Here is a 24,644-nt window from a genome sequence, read left to right on the forward strand (position 1 = left end):
GAGGCTCAAGATGTAGGGGAACACGGGGGGAAGTCTAGTGAGCACAGCCATCTGTGCCATAAGAATCAATGCACATGTTGTACATGTAGCTCATGGACAAGTCCCGCCCACTCACGTGCTTTAAGGGAAAAAAAAAAAAAGTAGAGATGCCTGGGTGGCTCAGCTGGTTGGGCGGCCTACTCTGATTTCAGCTCAGGTCATGATCCCGGGGTTGTGGGATCTAGCCCCACGTTGGGCGCCATGCTGTCAGTGGAGCCTGCTTGGGATTCTCTCTCTCCGCCCCCCCTCTGCCTCTCCCTGCTGGTGTGTGCACAGGCGCACACGTGTGTGTGCTGTCTCTCAAATACATTAAAATAAAAGCATAGTTGCCAACACTTAAAAATCAGGAGATTTCATGTTGGAAAAGGAAGTATGATTCTGGTATCCTTTGGAAAGTTGAAAGGTTTGGCAGCACTGGGCCTGCATGCCTACACAGCAGCTGGGTTGGCGGAGCTGAGCAGTAGCCACTGCCTTCTAGGGATACTCTGGTTGGCCACAGTCCTCACCATTCCCTATTGCCCTGACGCTCTAGCTGAATGTCAGTGCCAGTAGTTTGCTCATTTGTGCTATTCCATTTTTTCTTGTGGAAAAGGGGACCTGCAGCTTTTCTTATTCCAGTCACCCTGACCATCTCACTCCTTGCCTGCCTGTTTCTGGTAGGCATCACCTTTATTCTAAGCTGTTGGCTGGATCAGGGACTGGAGGTCAAACCTCTAAGGAGATGGGAACTTAACCACTCTGGGTCCTTTTACAAAAGGTGGTTCCCTCATTTCCCACAGTGGTAGGTATTGACTGGTGGGCATACCTACTGGGGGGAAATTAGGCGAGCAGAACAGAGATATTGACAAGTTTCCATGCTGAGGGTGGTAAGGGAGCTAAGGAGGTACTAGAAAGTAATCATAAATTTGCCTGGTGCATCAGAGAAAGGAGAACGGAGACTCATGTTCTGTCGGCCTAGATGATTTTGCTAATCTTTGCTTTCTCTAGTTTGCATCATGAAAACAATAGAATTTTTCTGTTTTTCCAAATCTAAAAATCAGTGCATTATTGATGTACTTCTTTAGACTACATACACGCTGCTCCTGTCCCCTTTTTTGCTGCCTCTTCTGGCTAAAGAGGAGGAGAATGACTTGGAGGAGTGAAGAACCAGAGTTTGGAATCAGGATTCACATCTGAGGTCTGTCACTCACTAGCTGTGACCTTGGCACATCACTTAACTTTTCTGAGCCTCAGTTTCCTCTTCTGCAAAATGGGGATTGATCATTAAGTTTGTCTCATGGGGTGATTGCCAGGATGAGATGCAAGGATGCATATTTAATGCTTAGCGGAGTGTGTGACTAATAGTAAGTGCTAAATAATGGTGATTCTTAAAAATCTTATTATAATGATAAAATTTACTCATATGAGAAGTTGTTTCTGGGCATCTACTCTCTGCCTAGCATTAGTCAATGGATATCTAAAGGCGAATGAAACACAGCCTCTACCCTACCCAGTTAATATACGTGAGAGTGCTTTGTGAAGTGCAAAGGGAAGGGACACTGCTTCTACCATGATTACCACTTTCTTGGGAGTCAATGCCAAGGCCAGCAGGCTTGGCTGGCTAGCAGTTGTGTGTGGTGGGGGCGAGGGCCATTGGATAAGGCATTAGTGCATGCATGTACTTGGGTTGTCCATGTGGGCTCATGTAGCCTTGAGCTCTTGGGCCCAGAACATGGGCCACAGCAAAATTTGGTTCCATTTGGCTCTTAGGAGGAAGCTGAGTCCCACTATAGGGCCACTTGCCATTGGCTGGGCTGTTGAGCCTGTGTGTTGAGAATTCTAATGCAGGGACTGGGTTTCAAGGAAGGACTAGCAGGCTGCATTCTTGGAGATTTCAAAAGAGACATATGGGGAAGCATGGGAGAGAACATTCATCCACAGCCTTCTGTTCGCTGCACACTCTGCCAGGCATTTTTCATCCACATTAGCACATGAGATCCCACAACCTGGGGAGATACTGCCTCGAGTTCATAGGTGGAGACCCAGAGGCTGAGAGATTGAGGAGCCTGGCCTGAGTTGGATGAAGACTGTGCCTCGGCACTGACCCCGTGCTGCTCCCATCTTGCCTGTCCTTGGACTCGATCAAATTTTAGAAGATTGTGATATTTTGAGTGATGTCCTTTCACGCATTCTGCCTGAGCCTACTTTCTCTCATCACTAGTAGGCATGGTAATGAGGGCAGTAGTACTTGTGATAGTAACAGGTGATGGTCATTGAGTGCCTCACATGCCCACTCCGTTTAGAACTTGAAACAAGCCCAGGAGACAGGGGCAGTCATTATCTCTGTTTCAGACGAGGAAACTGAGGCCTGGACGGAGTAAGTAACTTGCTTAAGGACCCTCAGGTAGGAAGCAGACCCCAAGCCTTGGTGGCCACATAGCCTGGGCTTTGGATGAGAGTACTATCCTGCCTGCCCTCTGTGGTGTAGCGATAATGAGTTTTCTTATGCGCTGATTATAAAGAGGCAGTTGATGAGATAACATAGCACACAGTGGGGGCTCAGTGGTTGTTGGTTGCAGATGTAATAAGATGGTGGTTTTAAGGGAAATGCTGAAATCCGATGAGCCAATTAAGCATTTTCCTGAAGGCTGGGTTTCAGGGGCTCTTCCCCTGTTCCATGCTCAAGACCAGGGTTAGCATCAGGATGGAATGTGGTTTTCCAGAGCTGTTGTGATTTCTCAGAAACCATGTGCTTTACCCCCACCCCTGACATTTTATTAGTGAAGAAATTTAGGCTCAAAGAGCAGAAGGGACTTGTCCAAGGCCACACAGGGAGTAAGTGACAAGTGTCAGGTTAGGAACTAGAGCCTGGTGGCCCAGCTCCTCAGCTCTTTATATATGATGAGGTTCTAACAGTTTAAGGAGACCAGGGGTCCCCCATCAGCACATGGTGTCTTCTCAGGAGAGGGTCTGTTGCTTTTCTTACTGTTTATTGTCCGCCTCACCTTGGACATAAGCCTAGGGTCCAAAGGTTTTTCAGGTTCTGTACAAAAACAGCTAAAAATAAACGCAGGTCATATGAGTCTTCCTGAGTGGGGAGCCACCGCTCCTGTCTCTTGCCTATGACCAGAGCCACTTTCATGAGGCTGTCCAAGGAAGGAGAACCCTGTCTTTCTGCTCTTGTCCAGGCCACGACTGAGTTCCAGCCCACTTCCCATACTCAGATTTCAGCAGAAAATTCTGAAATTTCATTAGCTTGAGAAAAGTTTCCTGGCCCAGGTTTAACTTAATTCATTGAACGTGTCTCTTGCTGCTGGAGGCATGCATTACAGACTCACCTGTTAGCAGATGACTGTCTAAATGGAGGTTTGGGATCAGGTCACAAATGAGTAGATCACAGATGAGTCTGTGACGGGACCATAGAGGAAGGCCCAGCCACCCTCTCCAGTGGCTCAACAGGCAGTGTGTGGGCTCCTGATCTGTGTTGATATTAGCATACCCCCCACAGATGGTCTCCGCAAATGTCCTTCAGTGCCCTCCCCTCCTGCTCCCTGTTTGAGTACTTTACGGTCTTCTGACATCACAGAGGCCAGCATTCAGGATGTCCCCAGGGTCAGAGTGAGCAGCATCTCCTGTCAGAAGAAGCTGCTGTGGGTTGGAAAGACACAAACTAGATTCAAACTTCAGTACGTAGCAAGGTGCCACCTAACTGTTCTTAATAAACATTTGTGGAATGGATGAATTTCACCTGTGCCTGGGGCACCCTGCAAGGTGCTGGGATCCAGTAGAGAGGGTGGTGGGCCATCTTGTCCCCATAGAGTGTGTGCCTAGCAGGGCAGGCACAGACAGATAAGCCATTGCAATTTAGTGTGTTAGTGCTAGCATTCACAATAGAACAGCTAGAGAATCAGATGCTGTGAATGTTGGGATTCTAATGGCTGCATACTGGCTCTGGAATATCGGAACATAGCATGTCAGAGCTGGGAGGCATCTTGGCTTTTAAGGTCAAACCCTATTGTACAAATAAGAGAGTAGAGGCCCAGAGAGGTTGCAAGGTTTGCTCAAGGCCACCCTGTTTGGAAGGAGCAGAGCCGGGATTCAAGCCTGGGTCTGTCTGCCTTCCCTAAGCCTGATCCTCCTCTGCTCTCATGCCCTCAGCTGGGAGTTCATGTGCAAGTTCAGCGTGAGCACATTGATCATAGTTCTAAGCACACAGTAGGTGTTTATTTCCCTACCCCAAGGCAACAGCTATGGTTTATTTCTGCATAGCTTTTTTTTTTTTCTCTCTTTAGGCACAATTCCAAATTCTAGAAGTCTGAATTAGAAAATAAATAAAAACCTTTCTCAATTGTTAATTAAATTCTGCCAAGATGTAGGATTCTAAGATACTTGATTTCTTCACGAGGAAACTTCCAGGCTGTTTGTAACTTGTCATCTTCTGCATGATAAACAGTTTTACTCCAGATAATTGAAATCAAGTGTTCACAACATGGAGACATCTTTGTGATTTTTCTGTGTCCTTGGTTTTTGTAGTTTGTTTTTAAAGACTTTATTTTTAAGAGCAGTTTTAGGTTCACAGCAAAATTGAGCAGAAAGTACAGAGATTTCCCATGTATCCCCCTGCCCCCACACACGTGTCACCTCCCCCTTTATCGACACCGACCACTGGAGTTGGGCATTTGTTACAGTTGATGAACCTACCTCATCATCACCCAAAGGCCCTAGTTTACATGAGGTTTCAGTCTTGTTGTACATTCTGTGCATTTGGATAAGTGTATAATGACACGTACCTGCCATTATAGTATCCTACAGAGTAGTTTTACCACCCTAAAAATCTTCTGTGCCCCACCTTTTCCTCTCTCCTATCCCTAACCCCTGACAACCACTCATCCTTTTTTTTTTTTTTTTTTTTTTACTGTCTCCATAGTTTCAACTTTTCCGGAATGTCATTATCATTGTAATCATACAGTATGTGGCCTTTTCAGATTGGTTTCCTTCACTTAGTAATATGCATTTAAGGTTCCTCCATGTCTTTTGATGGCTTACAAGTTCATTTCTTTTTTTTTTATGCTTTTTTTATTTTGAGGGGCAAGGAGGGGCAGAGAGAGAGGGAGAGAGAACCCCAAGGAGGCCTCCAGGCTCAGCAGGGAGCTTGACATGGGGCTGGATCTCATGAACCATGAAATCATGATCTGAGGCGAAATCAAGAGTCGGACGCTTAACTGACTAAGGCCCAAGTGCCCCCCAAAGTTAATTTCTTTTTAGCACTGAATAATAGTCCATTGTCTGGATGTATCATGGTTTATCCATTCACCTTAATTTTTTTTCTTTGATAGTTGACACACAATGTTACATTCGTTTCAGGTGTCCAACATAGTGATTGGATATCTCTATATGTTATGCTGTGCACACCACATGTGGACTTACCATCTGTCACCATACAACACTATTATGATACCATTCATATGCTCCCTATGTCTTACCTTTCATTCCTGTGACTTACTCATTCCGGCCTGTGCCTCCCACACCTCTTCACCCATTTTGCCTGTCCTCCCACCCCCTCCCCTCTGGAAATCATCACTTTGTTCTCTGTATTTATAGGTCTGATTCTGCTTTTTGTTTATTTGTTCGTTTTGTTTTTTAGATTCCATGTATGAGTGAAGTCAAATGGTATTTGTCTTTCTCTGTCAGGCTTCTTTCATGTAGCATTATACCGTCTACATCCATCCATGTTGCTGCAAATGGCAAGATTTCATTCTTTTCATAGCTGAGTAATATTCCATTGTGTATACATACCACATCTTTATCCATTCATCTGCTGATGGATACTTAGGGTGCATCCATATCTTATCTATTATAAATAATACTGCAATTAACATAGGGTGCGTATCTATTCACCTACTGATAGACATTTTGGGTACTTCCAAGTTTGGCAATTATGAATGAAGCTGTTATAAACATTTGTGTTCAGATTTTTGTGTGGACATCAGTTTTCAACTCTGGATAAATACCAAGGAGTGTGATTGCTGGATTGTATGGTGAGCGTTTTGTTTTATAAGAAGCTGCCACTCTGTCTTCCATTTCGCATTCCCACCGGCAGTGAATTACAGTTAGTATTGCCCCATATCCTCGCTAACATCCAAGTGTTTTGGATTTTGGCCATTGTCTCATTATTTTAATTTTCATTTCTCTGATGACACATAATACAGAGCATTTTTCTTATGCCTACTTGCCATCTGAGTATCTTCTTTCGTGAGGTGTTTGTTAAGGTCTTGGGCCCATTTTTTTTTTCTTAATGTTTATTTTTATTTTTGAGTGAGAGAGACAGAGCATGAATGGGGGAGGGGCAGAGAGAGAGGGAGACACAGAATCTGAAGCAGGCTCCAGACCCTGAGCTATCAGCACAGAGCCTGACACGGGGCTTGAACCCATGAGCTATGAGATCATGATCTAAGGCCAAGTCAGATGCTGAACCGACTGAGCCACCCAGGTGCCCAGAGCCCATTTTATAATCAGGTTGTTTTCTTATTGTTGAGTTTTAAGTGTTTTGTGTGTGTGTGTGTGTGTGTGTGTGTGTGTGTGTGTGTGTGTGTTTTGGATAACAATCCTCTATTAGATGTGTCTCTTGCAACTATTTAAAAAAATGTTTTTTAAATGTTTATTTATTTTGAGAATGAGAGACACAGCACAAGCAAGGGAAGGGCAGAGAGGGAGACACAGAATCCGAAGCAGGCTCCAGGCTCTGAGCTGTCCTCACAGAGCCCAACATGGCTCTCAAACCCATGAGCTGTGAGATCATGACCTGAGCCAAAGTAGGACAGATGCTCAACTGACTGAACCACCCAGGTGCCCCTCTTGCAACTATTTTTTGAGCTTATTGTTCTTTAAATCTTTTTTTAATGTTTATTTTTGAGAGAGAGAGAGAGAGAGAGAGACTGAGACAGAGAGACAGAGTATAAGTGGGGAAGGGGCAGAAAGAGAGTGAAACACAGATTCCGAAGCAGGCTCCAGACTCTGAGCTGTCAGCACAGAGTCCGTTCCATGGCTTGAACTCACGAACTGTGAGATCATGACCTGAGCCGAAGTCAGATGCTTAAGTGACTGAGTCACCCAGGTGCCCCTAAGCTTATTTTTTTTTAATCTTTCAACATTTATTTGCCCTTGAGAGGCAGACAGAGTGAGAGGGGGAGAGGCAGAGAAAGGGAGACACAGAATCTGAAGCAGCCTCCAGGCTGTCAGCATAGAGCCTGACATGGGGCTCGAACCCACAAAGTGTGAGATCATGACCTGAGCTGAAGCTGGACACTTAACCGACTGAGCCACCCAGGTGCCCCCCTAAGCTTATTTTTTAAAATAGTCTCTGCAGCCAACATGGGGCTCCAACTCACGACCCTGAGATTAAGAGTCGTAGTCTCTACCTACTGAGCCAGCCAGGCACCCCTCTTGCAACTATTTTCTCCTAGTCTTTGGTTTCTCTTCTTACTCTCTTGACATTATCTTTGGCAGAACAGAAGTTTTCATTTTAATGAAGTGTATCTTATCACCTGCTTCATGGATCCTGCCTTTGGTGTTGTGTCTAAAAAGTCATTGCTGTACCCAAAGCCACTTAGGCTTTCTCCAATTATCTTCTAGGAGCTTTATAGTTTTATGTTTTATATTTAGGTCTATGATCATTTCAAGTTAATTTTTGTGAAGGATGTAAGGTCTGTGTCTAGATTTATTTATTTTTTGCATGTGGATGTCCATTTGTTGAAAAGACTATCTTTGCTCTGTCCTTATTTTTTTGTTTTTATTCATCAACCAAATTCATCTTGACCATCCCTGCCACCCACTCCTCCCCTGATCTCATAAGCCTGAAACCACCAAGGCATTTTTGACAACTTCTCCCTTTATGTCTCATGCAGTTATTGACCAACTCGCCTTTTGTAATTACCCTGGCAAACATCCTGTCCTCTCCATTTATTGTCCATCCATCTACTCACCCACACATGCAACAAATATTGAGCCCTCAGTAGCTCTTCAGTACCTCCAGAGTGAAAATTGCTCTTAGGATTTCCCATTTGTACAAACATATTGCTGACACGCAGAATAATACAAATGAAATGCTGTATATTCTATGAAACAGCAATTTCAAATAACTTCTGTATGCTCCTGTCTTCATTCTATTTTATCAAATGACAGCATGTGAAGCAATGTTGTGGTTTTGCAATATTTTCCTGGTACCTCTATGCATATTTGTTGAAGATGGAAAAAACTGGTGATTACTGGTTGTCCTTCCTTTGTAGCTTTGCTAAACCTTAGTCTAACTCAGGGAGTAGCCAGATCTGGCCAAAGGCCTGTTTTTGTACATAAAGTTTTATTGGAACATAGCCACATCCCTTCCTGTAGGCATTGTAGGTGGCTGCTTTTGTGCTACTGTATAGCAGTAGACTTGAATGGTTGTGACAGAGACGATGTGACCCACAAAGCCTAAAATATTTACTCTCTGCTCCTTCACAGAAAAAGTTTGTAGATCTGTAATTTTTTTAAGTTTATTTATTTATGTTGAGAGAAGGGGGGGGAGGGGAGGAGTGCAGAGGGAGAGAGAGAGAATCCCAAGCAGGCTCTGCACTGTCAGCACAGAGCCTGATGCGGAGCTCGAACTCACAAACTGTGAGATCATGACCTGAGTTGACATCAAGAGTCAGCCGCTTCGCTGACTGAGCCACCCAGGCGCCCCAAGTGGGTCTGTAATCTGTGAAACTAATTCACGCAGACTCTCTGCCATCTAACAAGAAACTAATATAAACTGCTGTCACCCAAAACATGGATGATTTCAAACACTGCAAAGCGTTAGTGATAGCTGCAGTGCAGAGGTTTTCTGAAAGGTCCTTAAAATCTCACCCCAGCCTTTGTAGCCCACAGATGTGCTATTTCTTGTGTCCAAATGCTCACTTGCTATGGATGTTACTCATTCACTCATTAATTCATCCAGTAAGTGTTGCATACTTACTGTGTGCCAGGTACCAGGCTGGGGGTTCTTCTCAGCGGTGGGTAATCCAGACCGTGGAGTTACGGCCTGCTGGGGGAGATGCAGAATGAATAAGTAACAGAAATGCTATGGATGGAAGACAAGTGGGGCTGGGAGAGAAAAGAACAAGGGCGGGGGACCCTTCGCAGGGGTCAGAGAAGCGTTCCTTCAAGAGAGGTGTCCATCTGCGATGGGAAGGACGAGCAGGGCTTGGTCGGGTGAGCAGCACATGTGAAGTTTTCAAATGGGAAGGATCTGGTGAATGTGCAGCGAAGCAACTGGGAGTCCAGATAGAATCGGTGATGGCATGAGATGGGGCAGGGGAAGTCGGCAGGGGTCGGACCTTGCAAGTCATGGGGAAAGGGCAGGATTTTATTCTAAGTGTGATGGAGAGCCCCTGAATGTTTTTAAGCAGCATGATATGATGTTCATCCTTAAAAGCTGATTCTGGCTGCCTGTTGCAAGTGGATGGGTGAGAGACAGGCTGTGGGAGCCCTGTTAGCAGGTGACCAAGGCAGAGGTAGCAGCGGAATGGAGAGAAATGGTCGCATCAGTCGACTTTTGGCGTGGCATCCTTGTTCTGTGGGGCCAGAAGGTGCACAGGGGTTCGAGACCTTAAAGTCCTTTGACTGTGGAATGGGGGTGGCTGGCCCAGCTTTGGTCCCGGACACTCTGCCCTCTGCAGGCAGCCGTCCTGCCCACCAGATAGGGTGTCCCCTCATGCTGCCCCCCACTCCCTCCCCATCTGGCTCCTGGTTTTTGCTCTCTCCTCTGCCCAATTTCTTCCTCTGTCCTCCTCTTGGTGGATGATTTATGGATTTTTCCCCCTCATTTCCTGGTCTCCAGGAGCAGAGGTTGGGAGGGGAGGGCACTGCAAAAACAATTCTGGTCTCTTCCCCGCCTCCTACTATTGCCACTTTAAAGGAAGCTGCAGGATTAGCTGGGATTTTAAGAAGAATCCTGCCTTTTCACTGCTTTGGGGCTCTGTTTTTATTCTTTTCAGAGCTCTAGGACACCAAGGCAGGAGAAAAGAAAACACACACACGCGCGTGAGCGCGCGCACACACACACACACAGAGAAACAGCTGCAAATAGCCTTGAACTGATTTTTTTTTCTTCCCCTTCCTTCATTCACCAACAAGTAGAAGAATTGGAGGTGGCACAGGACTCTTAAACAGCCCGTGTCATCTGCATGATGTTAATAGTAAAGCAAATGGTTAAGTGGCACTTTGTTCCAGGCCCTGTTCTAAGGCTCTAATTACATTAACCTACTGAGTCCTCACAACAACCCTGTGAGAAAGGTGTGACAATTACCCCATTTTGCAGATGAGAAGACCAAAGTTCGTAGGGCTTAAGCTGTGTGCCCTAAGATCCTGGGGGGACCAGAGCCTGTTGGGATGGGGGAGGAACAAGGTGGGGCCCCTGGGCAGGTGAGGGCACCCACTCCAGGCGGTCTGCCCTAGAGCTGCCTCATGGACGCACAGCCCAGAGGGGCCCTGGGAGGCTCCTCCCCAGAGTGTGTGCCTTCCCCCCCCCCCCCCCACCAAGGCGGGTTAGAGCCGCCAGCGGGGAAACCACCAGGAGCCCCACACAGAAAATTTATTCTTCAGGAGCACCCTCTAAAGTGGCTAATGGATTCAATGAGGCATAAAGCAGGAGTAAAGGGGGCAGGGGAAATAAAAGGGAAAGATGTGTGAAAGGGAAGAGAACAGGCCCAGGGAAGGAACTGGGCAGCGCTGTCTCTAGGCCCTCAAGTGGCCTTTGTTGCAGCCTGAAGCAAGTGGGGACGGCCTTGGTGGCAGGGCTCTCCCAGTGGCCCGGCTGATGTCTGCATTCAGAGAGGAAACTAGAGCGCTCATGAGCTGCATGCAGAGAGCCCAGGCGGCCGGCGCAGGGAGGTCCCTGCCCTCGGGCCCCCAGAGCCCGAGGACACCCGGAGCCTGAGCCGCTGCGAGGGGGCTTTTGTGCCCAGTTGGGAGTGCTTCTCCCACAACTGTGGTTTGGGGAGAGCTGTAGATTGTCACATTAAGTCAAAGGAGTTTAGCATCTTGATTCAACCCTTTCTTTGGCCTTGAATGACAGCGCGTCACCTTTAGCGGGAACCCTGGCAGCGAGGAAGGTTGGAAAGGAGGGAAGCTTTGCGACTCAGTAATACCGTCTTTATTAAAGCACAAAGGCCCCCCAAAGTCCCAGTGGTTGCTGGATGGGAGGGGCTCTGCAGGGCTGGCCGCCTCCTGAGAAGGCCCGTTGGAGCACCGCACGGGGGACCTGGCTGGGGGCAGCGGGCACTGTTAACCCTCATGGAGCGGAGCACCTCTGGGGACCTGGCACGCTTGGAGCCCACCCGCATGCGTGGCCTCCCTGGGAATCAGGAGCCCACCCTCCCCTATGGCAGGCACGGAAGAGTCAAAGTGGCTTTGCTGTCAATGTGAGGCCAAGAGCAGTGCTTTTGGAAAACTAAACCAGAAGCAAGTGGGTACTTATTTTGTGCCTACTGAATGTCAGCACCGTACTAGGCATTCACAAAAGAATTGTGAGCTATGTATCCTGCCCACAAGAATCTGGCAAAGGAGATGAAGAGAGATAGCAATTAAGAGGAACAGAATAAGCCAGCGTTTGGGGTCCAGAGTCCCACCCCACTACTCACCAACTGTGTGATTCAGTGCGTGCCACCATGACCTTGTATGGCTGTTCATATCACTTCATCTCTCAGGGCCTCAGTTTCCTCTTCTGTCAAGATTAGCATGACAAGTGCAGTGACAAGTTGGTAGCTGTGCTGATGTCACTAAAGAGAGAACAGATGAGGCAGGGGGTCCTGGCAGCCAGAGCATGCTGAAGGGGGAGGAAGACAGGAAAGGGGTCAGAGTGTCTAGGAGGTTCTGGGTAGTGGTGAACAGGAAGGGTGATGAGCATAGGCCCAAAGGGGACTTTGGGGGAGCATTGAGAGGTCATGTGAGCCTGAGCAGACTGTGGAGTGGATGGCGAAGCAGGGGGCTGGCAAGTTACAGTGCACCTGCTTGCTCTTGGCTGGCGGCAGTGTAGTGTAGCTGGAATTGACAGGGAGCCGCTGTCTTCCTCCAGAGCCCCTGCTAGATCCCTCCTTCCTCCCTATCCCTGTGTCAGTCAGGGATATTGCCACTGTGTCAGTCAGCATTCAGCCAGAGCAGCAGAACCAGTAGGCGATGTAGAGATTTTGTGCGAGGCACTGCTGATTGTGGGTGCTGGCCGGGCAAGTGTGAGGTCTGTAGGGGAGGCTGCAACTCTTGAGCAAGAGCTAATACCACTGCCCACAGGTACCACTTCTTCCTTAGGGAAACCTTGCTTCTGTTCCTGAGGCCTTGTAGCTGATGGAATCAGACCCACCCAGATCATTTGGGATAATCTCCCTTATCATCAGTCAGCTGCTGGTGGACCTTAATCACATCTACAAAACACCTTCACAGCAACACCTACATTGGTGACTGTAGCCTAGCTACCTTGCACACTAGAGTCCTTCTCGTGCCATCATCCAGAGGTGTCCTACCCACCTGGCTGATAGCACAGGGGCTACCCTCCGTGCCCCCTGCCCAGGCCCATTGTCCACCACTGCCAGGCTCAGCTTCCTTCACCATGGCTTTCATTGCATCACTTCTCTGAGAACTCTGGAGCAGCCCCCGTTACCTGTAGCACCCACTCTGGTCTCTCAAAATCAGCCAACCAATATCGTAGCACTGAGTATTTTTGGGTTTTGTACAGTTCCTTTTCCCTGAAATCTCCTTTCTCCTCTGTTGTGAGGTAAATTAATAACCATGCAGCTTGGATGTCACTGCTTCCCTGGGATCATCCCTAGCACAGGGATGTTTCATAACTGCCTGTTTACTTGCCTGCTTACACTCCAGCCTCTAAACTTGTTTGGAGTTGCTATCTGCAGTCCCAGGCACAGGGCATGCTTAATAAATATTTGCCTCTCCGAGTAAGAAGTCTCCCTGAGCTCACAAGCCTGGCAGTCATGAGACAATGACAGGCAAACTTGGGCCGGCTGCATGCTGCTGGCAGGTGGCTGCCATCAAGGGCCACCGGAGGAGTTCAGAGAAGGCCCGGAAGGATGAGAGTGGAAGGGGTCTGGAAAGCTTCCTGGAGGAACAGGAGATATCAGGGTAGGGCATAAAAACAGCAAAAAGAGGAAGCAGGAGTGGGAAGAAGGCACGGTGCTGCCCGTCACCCTGCCAATGCCCGTTACTTGCCAGTGACACAGGGAGGACTGGCGGGGTGAGAGGCATAGAGGCAGGGAGGCAGGTTTGGGGGGAAAGCTAGCTTGCAGTGAGGGAGACTTAAATCTCCTCCATCCAATGAGAACATTCCCCAAATGCCAGGGAAGGATTCAAGCTGGACCTTCAAATGTGGGCAGAATGTCAGGGCGGGAGGGAAGGCAACCAGACACGAGGGAAGAGCTGTTGGCGGGGAGTGTCTTGCTGGGGGAGGCGGGGAGTGGACCAAGGTTTTCTGGATGGATGAGGCTGGTGATTTTGGCAGAAGTTTCACACTTTTTAACCTTCCCATCAAAATCACCTCCCATGGGGATGGGAAACCATATGAATAAAGTATTTCCTTCAGCATTTTCAATGGTGTAAAAAAAAAAAAAAAAAAAAAAAAGGATCCTAAGAGCCCAACAGTCATGGAATAGCTTATTATGTCATGGGATATTTACTCGGTGGAATTTAAAAACAGCTTTTGGCAAAATGGGGAGAACATGCTTTGCGAAGGACTGTTAAATGGAAAAGGTACAATATACAATATTGAATTACATCATGTTATGATTAAACAAGGTATAAACTCTGGTTATACGTGTATAAGGATCAGAAGGCAGCACAGGAACATTCTGGGGAAACTAGCCTTTCACTTTTAAATACTCAGTGCTATGATATTGGTTGGCTAATTTTGAGAGACCAGAGTGGGTGCTACAGGTAATGGGGGCTGCTCCAGAGTTCTCAGAGAAGTGATGCAATGAAAGCCATGGTGAAGGAAGCTGAGCCTGGCAGTGGTGGACAATAGGCCTGGGCAGGGGGCACGGAGGGTAGCCCCTGTGCACTCAGCCGGGTGTGGGTAGGACACCTCTGGACGAGAGTGTAGGAAAGACTCTATAATGTGCAAGGTAGCTAGGCTACAGTCACGTGATTCAAACACCTGTGTTAATGTTGCTGTGAAGGGGTTTTGTGCTTGTGATTACGGTCCACCAGCAGCTGGCTTACATCCTCCCCCCTCCCCCCGCCCGCTTTCCTCTCTTCTTTTTTCCTTCTCTCTTTTCCTCTTTCCCTTCCTCTTCCCTCCTCATTCAGTGAGTGAGCATCCATTGCTTATTGTCAGGGGCTCTTCTGCATTTCCTTATTTCTTGTTAGTTGATTCAATCAGCTGACAAGTATGTGTTGCCTGCCATGTGTTAGGACCTATTTCATTGATTGGGGTGAAAGTTCCAAAGCAATTTCCTGACAATCACACAACCAAGCCCTCTTCCTTCCACCTCCTCCCAACACCGGTGGCTAGGAAAACAGAGGGACAACCTATCTTGGGGGAGAGGAGTGAAAAATGAGGCGGAGTCCATAGGAATTGTGTGTGATCCCAAGTGTGCAGCTGTAGGTGTGATACCCTTATCTAAGGACCAGCAGAAATGAGGGGTGATGATAGGTCTGGGGGGGATGCAGGATGATATGGAGGGTGTCACAGAAGCTATGGAGTCAGACTGACCCAGGTTCAAAGCTCAGGTCTTTGCCCTAAGCTGAGTAAACATTTACTGAGGGCTTACTGTGTGTCTGACATTGGGCTGGGCACTCTACTTTCATTATTGAACTTAACCTTCACAACAGACCATCAGGTGAGTATTAGCAAACTCACTTTATAAATGAAGATACTGAGGCCCAGAGGTGAGTGATGTGCAGAGGGGCCACTTAGCTGTTTGAAGAGTCAGGATTTGAACCCAGGTCTGCCAAAGTGGATCTTGAAACTAGTGTTGTTCCCACCAGTGTATGCAGAGCCCTGAATACGTGTTGGCTGCCTTCCTGGCCTAGATGAATATTCACCAGCCCAAGTGCTTAATATGTGCTTGGCACCATAGGCAGGTGACCTAGAGGTAGACAGGCAGAAGAGAGCAGAGCCCGGTGGTCCTAAGTTTGAACTGAAGCTCTGCCCTGCAGGTCTGGGCATGGGCCTTTCTTTTGCTTCTGAGCTATTTCCTCAGCCTTCACTGGGGACAGTAAGAGTGCCATGTCAGTGGTCTGAGGCATGTTAAGGTTTAAGTGGGATGAGGCATGCAAATACTTGCCCGGTGCTTGTCACACAGGACACACACAGATCACTGTTGTTTTTATTTAATTGCTTGTGGTTTTTTATAAACTCATTCTCTAACTTAAAAAGTTCTCAGTCTAGTGGAGAAGTAAGACTGGACTCCCTTTCTTGGAGATAATTAACACTATTTTGTAGTACAGATTAGTTGTCAAATAATGGCACTGTCATGCTGGTACAGAGCTTGGATAAGGAAGCTACTGTGGCCCAGAGTAGTCTGGAAAAGCCTTCTGGAAGAGATGGGACCTGAGCTTCACTTTGAAGGACAGCCCAAGGGCAGGGGCTGAGCTGGGCCTTCCAGAGGATCAGGGGTATGGAAAGGGGGAGTCAGTTGTGGTCATGGAGATTGGGAAGCCATAGGCAAGGCCAGATTTCAGGGGAGGGGGGCACAAGTGCCAGACTAAGGTCACATGGACGGTCGGGATCCACTGAGGGTCCTTGACCAGGGGTGTGTTTAGGGAAAGTGGAGGGGGCACAGATAGGCCTCGCACTGTGCATCGTGCCATGGCAGTAGCTATCTTCCTTCCTGTTTGACAACCCCCCATGTGTAATGAACTCGAACCCCCAGTGAGAACATTGAAGCAGAAGATAATTCACTCTGCAGAAGCCAGACATGATCTTTATCCTGAATCGCAAGTATGTTGTGTCACAGTTATGATGGACCCAGTATGCTGACAATAGCAGTATCAACACCAGGAGGCAGGTGCTCACTCCATGCCATCCCTAACTGCCTCCCCCCCCCGCCCCCGGTGCTGCTTAAGCCACTCACAGACCCAGCACCCCTTCTTTATGGCAAAGATTTGCAATAATGCCTTTATCGCCCTGAAATGCGATTCATAAATAATCTACCTGCACAGATAAGTTCAAGAAAATTGATATAACACCCAGCTGTCTTTTAAAAGAGAAACAAAAAGGAAGCAACTTCTAATAAAACAGCATGTGTTTCAATATGTAAGTGTTCCATCATGCCACAAAGGTAATAGAGTCATCAGGTGCTGGCAGCAGGCTGGCACGAATACATCTGGATATAAGACAAGAGAGCCAAGTTTGGGGCACTTGGGTGGCTCCGTCGGTTGAGCGTCCGACTTTGGCTCAGGTCATGATCTTGCCGTTTGTGAGTTTGAGCCCCGCGTTGGGCTCTCTGCTGATAGCTCGGAGCCTGGAGCTGGAGCCTGCTTTGGATTCTGTGTCTCCCCGTCTCTCGGCCCCTCCCCTGCTCATGCCCTGTCTCTCTCTGTCTCTCAATAATAAATAAATGTTAAAAAAAATTTTTTTAAAAAGAGAGCTAAGTTTCCACAGAATATTGTCAGTGCTTTTTCTCTGGTTTACATCTTGAAATAAGAGCTAACCACATCTGTTATGGAATCACCATGAATGCAGCAGCTACAAATGTGGGTAGACGGGTGTTTCATTGACCACTGGGCTCTGTCTGTGGCGTTACCATCGGTGATAGGATTTTCTGAAATGATGAATGACATTAATGTTTGGTAAAGTACTGGATAAGAGAATGTACAGTGTACCCTCAATTTACATGGTAATTCCATTTCTGGAAAATTCAGTTTATATTAAAATGAGGTAAAATATACTTTCAAGTTACTTGTAAAACAGATTCTAGGCTTGATAGTCAGAAACAGCCCCCCACCCCCATGAATGTCTAGTGGCACATTGGGAAAGCATGTGAAACAGAGCAGTTTTGTTATGTGGGGAGTGTCCCATGTGTTGCAGAATTACCAGCCCTCCTAGCCCTCGGTCGTTAAGTGCTGGGTCTCTATCTTTGTGATGACCTCAAATGGCCCGCGTGTCTCCAGGTCACCCCTTAGACAACAGTAGTACTTAGTTGACAAGCACCAATGTACGTTAAGCTGTTTAGCCTTGACAACAATCCTCTGAGTAGATATTTTCATTCCCACATTATGGGTGTGCACGTCGAGGCTTGGAGAGGTGTTGTCACCTGCTCATGATCACAGAGCTGGGACTGGACCCACTTCATTCATCTGCCTCACCACAGTGTTTAATACTGCGTTAGTGTTTTATGGAAGTGTATGTTTAAAGATGAATTCAGGGGTGCCTTGGTGGCTCAGTCAGTTAAGTATCTGACTCTTGACTTTGGCTCAGGTCATGATCTCACAGTTCTTGGGGTTCAAGTCCTCTGTTGGGCTCTGCATTGACAGTGGGGAGCCTACTTGGGATTCTCTCTCACTCTCTGCCCCTCTCCTGCTCTCTCTCTCTCTCTCAAATAAATAAACTTAAAGTAAAGATGAATTCATCATGCATTTATTAAACACCTACTGGATTACAGGCACCAATAAGTCCTGTAGACACAGAGGCAAATAACTAAGACGTGGTCCCTGTATAACACACGGGATGGTCCAGAGAGAGAGAGAGGGAGGGAACATGGCTCAGGAAAGGAAAAGAAAGAAAGGAATAGAAGGGATAGAAAGAGGGAACATGGCTCAGGAAAGGAATAGAAGGAAATCCACACTGTGGCCAGTGTGCATTCCTCAAGAGGAAACGGAGAAAGGCAGGCTGGGTTGGTAGGCAGGGACCAGCTTAGGAGGGGTTTGTAGGCCAGCCTAGTAAGAAGATGAAAGGAATGGAGAGTCACTGGAAGGCTGAAAGCAGAGGGGTGACATGACCAGGGTTTCCTTATGAAAAGGCCCCTGTGACTGTGACATGGAGAGTGGGTCAACAGGAGCCAAGGCTGGGGCCCTCTTCTGCTGGTTCACCAGCACGCGGTGGCAGCTTTGCAGTGGGGACAAGAGGACAGGTTTGAGAACCAACACAGGAGTGCGAATCAGCCCCCACCCCGCCCCCCTGTGACTGAATGTAGAGGGTGAAGGGAACAGAGACGTCCGCAAGGAAACCCAGGTTCCTGGTTCAAGTGTGTGGTGCCTGGTAGCACTGCTGGCTGAGATGGGGGACCCGGCAGGAGGATGAGGCACAGCTAGAGCTGAGGGAGATCCCTGTTGCATTTGTGATGTCTGTAGCACTGTAAGTAGAGAGTGTCTGCACAGTGGTCTAAAGCCCAGGAGGGAGGGATGTCGGGGGGGGGGGGCACCAGCATATATGTTAGGGGTCCACAGATGCTTCAGGGGGCCCTTAAACCTCTTGGAATTGTGTAAAACTTTTGGGACCATGTGGATAACCACATTTTTCTAGGGTGATGGTTCACAGCTGTCCTCTCATTTTCAAAGAGGCTTGTGTCCCCCAAATGATGAGGAATTTCTGATAGTGTAATTTCATCTGATGTAAGTTACACCACTATTTTATATACCAGTACAAAATACTACCAATTGAGAAGGGTGTTTACCAGAAGCAAAAATACCTCTAATTCGTCTGCTCTGTGTTCCCTGAACTTCACATGTGCCACATGAAATAACCACCCAAGACTCTAATGGACTCTCACTGTTTTGAAGTTTCTTTGGCAGATTCTCTTGTCTGCTGGCATATTGTTTGGATTTTAATAGCTATTGTTTGCATGTACTGCAGTAACAATGTAATACAGCTTCATGTCCTGGAAGGTATTTTCTTAGATCCATAAAGTACAGTTGATGCTTGAGCCACATAAGGGTTAGGGCTGCACAGTTGAAAATCAATATATTAAGTTTTGACTCCCCAAAGACTTAACTAGTAGCCTGCCGTTGACCAATAACATAAGCAGTTGACTAACATATTTTGTATATGTATCATATATTGTAGTCTTACAGTCAAGTAAGCTAAAGAAAATTTTATTAAGAAAATTATAAGGGGGGTGCCTCAGTGGCTCAGTCGATTGAGCATCCGACTCTTGATTTTTGGCTCAGGTCATGATCCCAGGGTCATGGGATCGAGCCACCACATCGGACTCCACACTGAGCATTGGAGCCTACTTGAGATTCTGTCTCCCTCCCTCTTTCCTTCTACCACTCACCCCACTCATGCTCTTTCTCTTCTCTATAAAATAAAAAAAAATCATAAGAGAAAATACATTTACAGCACTCTACTGGATTTATAATACAGTCCATATAAGAGGACCTGCAGAGTTCAAACCTATATTATTCAAAGGTTAACTGTACTTGGTTGTTTCTTCATAAGAAAAGATAAAATTATGATTATTTTTCTAATGACTTATATTTGCTTTACAGTATCAATTTTCACCTCTTTTTGTGTGCCTGTCAGTGTAATCTTTTCAAAAGACCTTTAAACACCAGAAATTGATTGAAATTAATTTAAACTATTTTTTTCAATGTTTATTTATTATTTGAGGGAGGGAGGGAGAGAGAGAGAGAGAGAGAGAGCGAGCGAGCATGAGCAGAGGAGAGGCACAGAGAGACACAGAATCTGAAGCAGGTTCCAGGCTCCGAGCTGTCATCACAGAGCCCAATGTGGGGCTCGAACTCACAACCCATGAGTTCATGACCTGAGCTGAAGTCAGACACTTAACCGACTGAGCCACCCAGGGGCCCCTAAACGATTTTAACCTACAAAGCCCCTCAACTGAAGCGATGATAATAGGGACAGCTCTGACCTAGGGCCCTTATACTCAGGGAGCAGTGGCGACCCTGCAGCTGCCACCTGAGGGGGGGGGACATTGTGACTTCAGAGATAATAAGGTGAACAGTGCGGAAAGCATGCATCTTCGAATTGGTGGAATTGAAACTGTGGGAACAGATGGGCTACCCAGGGAGAGAATGCAAGAGAAGGGAGGAGGGGTAAAGATAAGGGGTTTGGGGAGGCTGAGAGGTGGAGAAGGAACCTGAAAAGGAAGCTGAGTTCCCTGGGAAGTCGAGAAACGCCAGGATTGAAAGGCCTGAGGAGGGAGTGAGGGAGGAGAGCCCACCGCATCTGTCCACGCGTGGTGAGAGCGCGTCCAGCTTCAGTGCATTGAAGGGGCTCTGGGGCAGTGGAGTCCAGCTGTGCATTTCTTAATTTATTCATGAAGAGGGGGTGAGAGACAAAGGGTGACACCGTTATCCAGCAAAGGGACACACAAGGAGGAACCTGTTTGGGGGAGAAAGTCGTGGTTTCGGTTTTGAGCATGTGGAATTATAGGTCAGAAATCCGGGTGGATGTACACATAAGGAACAAAAGGAGTTGAAAATGTGGGTCTTAAATTTGAGATACGGCTGGGCTGGTGAGAGAGACTGAAGGCCATCGGCACATCGGTGATGTGCTTAACTACCGGAGTAAGTAAGGCAAGTCAGGAGAGTGGGTAGAGAGCAAATAGAGGTTGGCTGAGGCCAGATTTTTGGGAATCAGCTTTGGAATCTACAGAGAGCAAGTGTAACTGTGAAACAGAGGGCAGGGCTCGCTCCCAATCTATCTTTGTATCCTCTATGCCTCCCACGGCATCTGACACAGGACACATGCTCATCAAAGTTGGTCAACTGGCTGATAAATTGATGGAAAGAATGAGTGAAGAAATGAGTCTGTGAAAGAGACTAAAAAAAAAAAAAATCATGCGGAATGGAAACAGGAAACCAGAGGCATCATCTAATGAGGGAAAGCTGCAAAATTGGAGGACACGTGCTAAGAAATTACTGAGTTTGACCTAATAGGTGTGCCTGGTGTCTTCTGGGGTGGCTGCTGAGTGGAGAGGTGGCAGACAGAAGGTGGGTCTCCATCAACAGAGGCAAGTGTAGATTCTTCTTTCAAGTCATAAAGCTGTTTTGGAGGGAGCATTTTGCAGCCACAGGTGGCCTAGGTGGGATCCGTGTTGTTCAGGACTCCTAAGGCAGACCCAGGAGAACAGCAGGTGATTGGCCTGTGGGCTGATGGGAAGTGGTTTGTCTTAGAGAACAGGTGATGCAGGATCCATGCAGGATCCAGGCAGCTCTTTCTGACTGAGACACATTCCCTGAATGTTGGCTCTCCTCTCCACAGCTCCATTGCCAAGAGGAAGCGTGTTAAAGACTAGCGTAAGAGGATGTAGTGTGGTGCTTCTCGTCTGACAGCCTCCCCACAACCCCTGCCTGGGATTTAATGGTGTGCTTTAATGGTGCTCTTGGTCTCCATGGTGACACCAGCCTTCTAGTCCAAGAGAGATGGATGGGGTTTAAATCATTATTAGCCAAGGTACCAAGTGTGTTTTCCAGGCAGTAAATAATAGCTCCTAAAGCTCTTGTAAGCTTGGCTGGGCACTGCATGGAATATTTATGTCATTTGAGCTTGTCTGGGGATTTGTTTTCATTTTTGTGGTCTTTATGGTGGAGCTATGTAAAAATCAATAGCATTGCCTCTCTAGTTAATCTTAATTCACCATGAAATAGGCTTAAACACTAGACTCCTCCATCCAGTGATTTTTAGATATCCCGTGGACAAAGATTTGAATCGGGCTCAACCGTCTTAATGAGCATGGTTGCTATTTAAGTACCTTGTCACCTCTGGGCCCCCAGCTTTTCTACTACCATGCAAAGCTGGTTTCTTTCCCTGGAGATGATGGTCCCAGGCTGAAGCACCCCACGTGCTCCATGTCCTGACAGTTCTTTCTTGCTCTGAGGAATGTATTCACACAGTACATTCTAGATCAGGACTCTTTAGAGCAATGGGGACAGTCTGTCTCCCTTCGCAGCCCAGGCCCATGAAGAGCTCTCTAGCTACACCACTGCCACCTGAGCTGCCTGCTCCCTCATCAGAGTGATGTGTTCCTGAGCTCCCGCTGCTACTACTGAATGGGTCCACCATTATGGCTGTCCATGTCTAGGGCTGGCTTGTATGCCCTTATAGGCAGGGGTCCGACTCATTCATCAGCATGCTTTCCAAAAACAGCAGAGGGCCTGACACACAGTGGGCTCAATAAATGGCTGGTGAATTGAATTAGAAAGCTCTTAATCCTCAGATGGAGAGGCTCAAAGTGAGAACTGTTTACATTTAAGGCCTGTTGCAGACACATGGGATTATATCCTGTTTTGTTCCATTTGTTCTTTCTGGGTTATTGAGGTCATAATGTGTTCATTCACCCACTATTTAGTCTGTGTAGGCCTTTGTGAAAAGCATTCAGAGCCTGCAAAGATGAATAAGGCTCTTGCCCTTCAGTGAATCCCACTTTAGAAGGAGAGGCAGGTGTACGAGAAGGTAGAATGGTATCAGAGCTAAGTGAAAGAAGGCTGGGAGGCTGTTTGCTATGAGCCAATGTGTGAAGTTTCTGTGCCTGGTATTGTGTAGGCATTGGTTCATTTAATTCTCACCCTTAACCATAAAAGGTAGGAACTGTTATCCATATTCCATAGAGTTAAGAGCCCAAGGCTCAAAGGGATTGAGTTAATTGGCTGTATGATTATCCCCATTTTATAGAAGAAAATATCAAGACCTAGAAAGACAATAACTTGCCAAAAGTAGGTCATGTACACAGAAAGTTCCAGAGGCAGGATTTGAGCTTGGTTATTCTGCTGTCAAGGTTGATCCCCCTATACTGCCCCCATGTGCTGTAGGCTAAGGAAGGAGGATTTCATCCTGTAGCCTAATGCTGATTCCTGAAAGACATGGTAATTGACCAGTCTTGAAGGTTGGCAAGATTTTGTTAACTAGAAAAGGGGGAAAGGACCTTCCAGGTGAAGAGAATGACAAAAGCAAAGGCTTACACCCATGAAAGTGCAGGGTTTGTTCGGGGACCACAGGGAAATGTGTGAGATGAAGCTGGTTGGATTGTAAGGCCACTTGAATTCACTATGGGGCTGTGTAGCGGTTGAGTGCTGGTTTTGGAGCCAGACAGATCTGAGCTTGAATCCTGTTTTTTCTGTTTAACCATGGGCTAAATACTCAGATTCTGGGCGTCTTGCTTTCCACTTCTGTGAAAGGGGAAATGATAATGGTTTTTATCTTATAGAACTGGATAACATAAGAAGGAAGCATGTAGAACCAGCAATAAGTGTTAGTCCTGTCATTATTAGGGATCTCCTGATTTTCCATTTTTCCTGAACAGAGCACTTTTCCCTCTTAATCCCTCTGTTCCAACCAGCATACCCCTGATTGGTAAATAATAAAACCATGGGATCTCCAAGTTGGACTAGTCCATGGGTGTAGATGATCTTTATGGCCCCAACCATTAACAAGAAGAAAGAGTAACACCATTCCTAAGATGTTTGGTTCTGTGCCCACCATGCCCCAACCCCTGAAGATGCCTTATTGATCTAATCTTTCCTTCATAACCTATGAGGGCTGGCAGTGGCATTTTTGGGTCAGAATCTGAGAAGTCTTAGCAAATTTCCCCCCATAAACTGTACCTGATCCCCCAACAGCAACATACCCCTCAATGGGGAGCCCCCAGGCTCCTTTCTTACTGGGTTCCTCAAGCCTTATGAGGGTTGGCAATGCTTATTGTCCTTGGCTTCCCCTGAAAGTCTGGCTCCCCCCTTTCACAGGGCAAGCTTTGTCCCTGTGATGACACAGCTGGGACCCATCCTTCCCTTCACTGCAGCCTTTCAGTGCCTTCTATTCTTTTAATTTGGAACTTGGTCTTAGGGGATTTTATCCTGGTATAATTTCTCCTATTACATCTAAGAACTGTTTGCACCCTGCCCCCTTCAGTGGCCATAGCTGTTGGCTGGAGTCAGGACTCCAGAGGATTCTCACCCATAATGGCCACTTTGGCTTATTCCTACCTCTCTCTAGCCTTCATTTCAGAGTCTGGCTGCTGCACCCCCTCACAGTGGCTATGTGCACTTCCCTTCTGTTCTGATGTTTTTCTTATCTCTGGTCCTCTTCACCTAGATTGTCCCAGCCAATGATTTACTACCTCTTTACACCAGCCTTCTGCTTTCTGCTGCCCCAACAATGCTCTTCACTCCCATTGTTAATGAGAGGATCCCATAAGGGTTTTCAAGAGCCACTCTCCTGCCCTCCCCCCCACCCTTACCGCCGAGACAGAGATGACTCCAGCCTCTTTGTTTACATTCTTGAACCCCCAGATATGTTGATTTCTACTGGCCAAAGCTACTCACTCACTGGGCTGGAGGGACATTGCTTATTGACCTAGTGATGCAAAGGCAGTCACAGTTTTTCCAATTATTGAGCAGTGTCTGTGTGGCAGTTGCCTTGCATGGTGATCTCAAATTCTCACATCAACCTTTGAAATAAGTGTTATCCTCATTTCACACATGAAGAGGACAGGGGCTCAGGAAGACCTCAGAGACCTTCTAACCCATGTATGCACCTTTCTACTTGATGATGGGATCCACACCAAATTTGGCTACTCACCCTGTCAGGCTCATTCTAAACTGTGACAGAGAAGGTTAAAACAGTGGTTTGTTAGAAATGGCGATCTCTTTGACAGGTCTGTTTTAACTGCTCTTTTAATTTTACGGACTGGACCTTTCTGAAGACT

General features: G+C 47.0%; 1 protein-coding gene across 1 annotated transcript in view; it reads left to right on the forward strand.

Annotated features, from left to right (window-relative positions):
- SLC6A11 (solute carrier family 6 member 11) overlaps positions 1 to 24,644 on the forward strand; it is a 134,519-nt gene that overhangs the window by 29,129 nt on the left and 80,746 nt on the right. The gene's annotated exons all lie outside the window — the stretch shown is intronic.

The sequence above is a fragment of the Panthera uncia genome, chromosome A2 (genome assembly GCF_023721935.1).
Source record: "Panthera uncia isolate 11264 chromosome A2, Puncia_PCG_1.0, whole genome shotgun sequence".
Classification (NCBI taxonomy): Eukaryota; Metazoa; Chordata; class Mammalia; order Carnivora; family Felidae; genus Panthera; species Panthera uncia.